Here is a 6,000-nt window from a genome sequence, read left to right as displayed (position 1 = left end):
CCTATTGAAGGTTCATACTCCAACATATTTAGAATATCCAACATATTCACAATATCCAAATATATTCACAATCAATTATATAACATATTCACAATATCCAAACAACATATTCACAATATCCAAACATAGTCACATACTCACATTTTCACATACACACATACTCACATTTTCACAATAATATTCACAGCAAAATGTAGAAATATATCTAGCAATTTCCTCACAATATTAATCCCCAACAAATGTCAAGCTTCAAAAACACAATACTAGTTAGTACAAATTAATTAATATATATAAAAATCACAACATTATTCAAAATAAATAAATAAAATATAATACTAACCTGATAATATTAAACTATTTTCTCTCTAATTCTCTCTCTCACTCTCTCCCTCTCTCTAACGCTCTCTCTCACTCTAACTCCTCTCTCCCTCTCTCCCTCTCTCTAACGCTCCTCTCTCTCTCTCTCTAACGCTCTCTCTCCCTCACTCTATCTCCATTTTAGTGAAATATAGTTCTCCAAGTGACATTATTGTTTTTCAAAATTTTTGGACTTTTTGCAGTGACCAAGCCGTTGCAATAGGTCTTCCGTTCTCAAACGACAACATATTGAAGGTGTCATTGAGCTATTGCAGCGACAACTTAAATGAAAAGTTGCCACATCAAATATCCAGTAAGTTCGAATCTCATTATATGCGTTCACACGTTACCTGAAATCTTGGTTCCCCGCTGAAAGAACTGCCTAATTTTTAACACTCACAAACGTTCGAATGTACAATAGTTTACGTGCGAACGTTATGTTAATAATTCCAAAACAAGCACAAATCATGCGGATTAAGTTTGAATGTATAATTCAAAATGTTCGCACATTTTGTTGATGATTTCACAGGTGTGTGTGACCCCTAATTCACATGGAAAAGATCTCGGCATTTTTCCATTCACGTTCACACATCTCGTCGTTACATTCACACGTATACGCATCTACATTAGAACGTTAAGTATACACGTTCTAACGTAAACATCATCAATTTCTCTTACAAATAATGTGAGAAAAGATATAGCCAAGTTTTTCAAAACGTTCACACGTCAATACAAAATGTTCGAACGTAGATTTGCATTGTTCGAACGTAATTCACATATTTATATATTTTTTAAACAATAGTGGTTTATATAACCATAGTGGTTTACTTATTTATATATTATTCGCTTATAGTATGTTAGTACATAACATTAATTATTAGTAAGAATGTTATTAACTACATAACAACATTGGACTAGTATATATAGTATATATACTATACAAGTGCACTATGTACTAGTATAACTTATATACTAGTACATAATGGTATTAGTATAGCATATATTATTAGCTTATAATATGCTAGTACATAACATTAGTTGTTAATTACATTTTATTAAACTACTTAACAACACTAGACTAATTAATATTGTATCTATTTCTTACTTTCTTACTAGTGCACTATGTACTAGTATAACTTATATACTAGTGCATAATGTTATTAGTATAACATATATTATTAGCTTATAATATGTTAAGACATAACATTAGTTATTAATTACATTTTATTAAACTACTTAACAACATTATACTAATATATATTGTATATATACTATACTAGTGCAATATGTACTGGTATAACTTATATAGTAGCATATAGTGTTATTACTATAACATATATTATTAGCTTATAATACGCTAGACAACAAAATTAGTTGTTAATTACACTTAAACTAATTATCAACACTAGACTAATATATACTAGTGCATAGTGCCCTATGTGCTAGTATAATTTATATACTAGTACATAGTGTTATTACTATAACATATATTATTAGCTTATAATATGTTAGACAACAAAATGAGTTGTTAATTACACTTTATTAAACTAATTAACAACACCAGACTAATATGTATAGTATATATACTAGTGCATAGTACCCTATATACTAGTACATAGTGTTACTAGTATAACATATATTACTTGCTTATAATATGCTAGACAACAATATTAGTAGTTAATTACACTTTATTAAACTAATTAACAATGCTAGACAAATATATATAGTATATATACTAATGTATATAGTATATATAGAAGTGCATAGTGCCCTATGTACTAGTATAACTTATATACTAGTACATAGTGGTATGAGTATAACATATATTATTAGCTTATGATATGCTAGACAACAAAATTAGTTGTTAATTACACTTTATTAAACTAATTTATAACACTAAACTAATATATATAGTATATATACTGTTGCGTAGTGCATAAGTATAGTGTATATATAATATATTATTTAGTATGAATTATAAAAAAATTATTGTAGAGGGGTTTGAATGTACAAACATAACGTTCGCATGTATTCGGCATTGAGTACAAGTGTTCGGGCGTACTAACAAAACGTTCGCATGTAACGGGAATTAAGTAATTAAACATTCAGACGTTATAATTGAAACATTTGGATGTCTTTCTCTCTCATCAATTGACGTTTGGATGGTAACTATTAAACTTTTGAAAGTTAAGTGTATAAAAGATGAAGTCCGAACATGAAACGGCACAACTCACATTTCTCTCTCACTTAATCTGTAGCGTCCGTCGCATACCACCGCTTGCACCATTGCCACCGCCGTCAAACTCCGCCACAGCCATCACAAAAGAGGTAGACATCCCTCTTTAACCTTTGGGTACATTTTTTTTTATGTTTAATGGAGGTTTTGATGGTTCCCAAAACCTATTGGTGGCCAGACCTTCATCTTCATTTTCCGGCCACCATGGATTGGCAGGATTGCTAATGGCCAAACGGCGACTGTAGAAAACTTTCTTGAAGTTTATACTTCATTCAATGGTAGCATTTGGTCATTTTCATTGTGTTTGACGTGTACGGGAATAACTGAGTCGACTCACCCATTTATGTATAGTAACGTTCGAATGTTATATCTTCCAAATGAGGAAGACGACTTACATGTTCGCACGTTAATCATATAACATGCGAATATTCTATAGTACATGCAAACATATTTAGTATGCGTGCGAATTTAAATTGTACATGCCAATGTACATATGTAATGTTCGCACGTATGATCGTTCATATTCTTGAGTAGCACATACGTGCGAATGTTATTTGTAATTCGTGCGAATGTAAAACCTTTCAATTGCCATAAACCAAATATACGTTCGAACTAATAGTTATGTACGTTCGCACGTATTATTAAATACATTGAACAGCTTCCTCACATGCGAACGAGATATGCTTTATACGTTCCAATGTGTATTTGACCCGTCACGTTCGAACATTTATCATATTACGTTCAAATGCTTATACTAGATAATCTAACTTGCGAACGTAATAACCAAAACGTTCGCGTGTATAAGCTTATCCTCTGATCGTTAAATTTTACATTCGAATGTGTACCAAAAATAATTTAGATTAGATGCTTCATAATATTAATATTGCTCAATTGTTTTTCTTTCTTTCAGGTTATGACTCATATTCTGACTAATAGGAAAAGGGGGAGGGAAGGAAAAATAGAGGACACGTCTTGAATCGGGGCTTGAATAGTGATGTTTGAACGAGAAGTCACGATCAACCACTTTCACGAACTCATATGGGAGCAGAAGAGCATCTGAGATGTGTTTGTTACGAGAGGTTGGATGAGTATCTGCACATGGTTCGGGGAGTTTTATATGCATATGTGCTCCATGCCTAAGGATGCATCCTCTCACGCCTTGACAGTACATGGTATTCAGTTCGAGGTCTCAGTGGATGTCATCGCCGAGCTTTTAGGGATCAGTCACGTAGCTAAGATATCGATTGCTGGAGATGCTCAGCCTATGGATGCGAGTAGATGTAGATGTAGGCATTTCTGCATCATTTATTAGCCCAGGTGACCGGTTGGAGGCTGGGGATGCTGATGAGCAGGATGGCGACCGAGATGACGATTTCTACATCCTCACTAGGACTGACCAAGACCTGATCAATAGGAAGAACTCCTTCAGCCAGGTATAGCTCCTCCATTTTTTCCGCATGTTGTATGTTATTGTTGCAACAAATGTGGATCTTATGGGACATAAGGCCACATTTAGCCGGAAACGTGCATAGTTCCTTATACAAGTGGCACGTGGAGACCCGATCGACTTACCACTTCGTATTTTTGAGAGAATCCATTACGAGGCGAGCGTCGTCTCCATGGACAACCTCCCATATGGAGTCTTCATTACCAAACTATTACTAGCCCAAGGCGTGCAGCCCATGGTGGAGGAGTGGAGGATAGACCAGATGAGCCCCATCGACATTACCACACACCGTCAGAGCATTAGACAGGAGAAGGGGCATGCTCGACGTAAGCCTGCCCTGTACCAGATCTTGTTAATTAGCTGCCAATGGGTACATCTAAGGGAGATGCACGACCTACTTGGGTTGATGCAATGGTCTTAGATATTACTGCAACCAAAAGATCGAGTCAGTAGAATAGAGTGTTGGAGATTTTGTCGCCGATGTTCTCAATCGGATAGATATCCTAAACATAAAGGCCAAGGCATTGACTGACGATTTTAATAAATATGTAACCAACACGTTTTGAGTATTTTGTACTTTATTTTTATCATATGTAATGAACAATATTATTATTTAATATATCTACTGTTTTTGAATTTCAATTCCAATCTTTTTTAATGTTAGCTTATGCAACTTTAATATCAAATCACTGTATTTCAGTTCTCAATATTTTTTAATTTGAAATATCCAACTTTAATATTAAATCAATTAACATTTGCACATGAGAATCAATATCGTTTGAACGTTGGCGCCACATTTGTTTTCACATTTGCACGTAAATAGACCTCGCGTTTGAATGTCTAGGGAACGTTCTAACGTGAATATGTATACATTCAAACGTAACGCAATTTCTCAGCTACTTTTCTGTGACAGTTTGGGCACTGTCACAATTTCCAAACTGTCACAAAAACTAATTTTTGTTGTAGTGAATATTGGTATTCAAAAACTGTGTTGTTATTTTGTCTTTCATGGTATCAGATTGGCCAAGCATGACAAACGTGAAAAACATGTCTTCCTTTCCCTCATCTTCAACCAACATTCCCACCCCACCCTTACATCCACCTTCTAGTTTTCCTATGAATAATGTTGTCACTATAAAGCTTACCTCTGAAAATTATGTTCTCTAGAAAGCACAACTCGTGCCTTACTTCCGTGGCCAAGATTTATTTGGCTATCTCGATAGAACCACACCTATGCCTCCCAAAACTGTATTTATCACCCAACTCACTGGGTCCGATAGGATAACCTCATCCTTAGCACTCTCATTTCTTCTCTCTCTGAAGGTGTGCTTGCCCAAGTTGTCAACTATATCACTTCACTTGCTATTAGGTGTGCTCTTGAGGAGAATTTCTCCTCGAGATCTCGTGCCAAAACTGTGACGGCCCCAAATTCCGCTTGGGATCGCACGGACATCTGAAGCGTCGGGACATGCAACACAAGGTTACTTGTCCCCGTTCATGACATATAAGATGCAAAGTTCCTAACATGCATCTAGCATTATGCAATATTTGCAGTGGATAATAATTTTTTTTTTTCTTTAACAATACTATGCACCAAACTGAAATATTTCAAATACTTAAAACATACTCCATACTTAACGACATACTAAACAACTAAGATCACAATAATAGTCCATAAGGTTGTGATCAAAAGATTGCTGGAGATTAAACTCCACAAATACAAGTAGTAATCTGAGGTAACTATTGTAATACCATCTACGTCGCACCGTCGCTTAGTCGACCGTTTCCAGTTGGTCGATTCCCGGTTCTCCTTCAGATCCTATAACAAAATCTACCATTCGGGGGGAATGGTAGTTGGGACTACCACAGTGAGATTTGATTACAAATCTCAGCAAGTTAACAAAAAACTTCCATACAGGTTAATGATGCATGCGTGGCAGTAAAAGCATGAATGCATAAT

Source organism: Juglans regia, chromosome 10, assembly GCF_001411555.2.
Source record: "Juglans regia cultivar Chandler chromosome 10, Walnut 2.0, whole genome shotgun sequence".
Taxonomy (NCBI): Eukaryota; Viridiplantae; Streptophyta; class Magnoliopsida; order Fagales; family Juglandaceae; genus Juglans; species Juglans regia.
Note: the sequence above shows the minus strand (reverse complement) of the source record.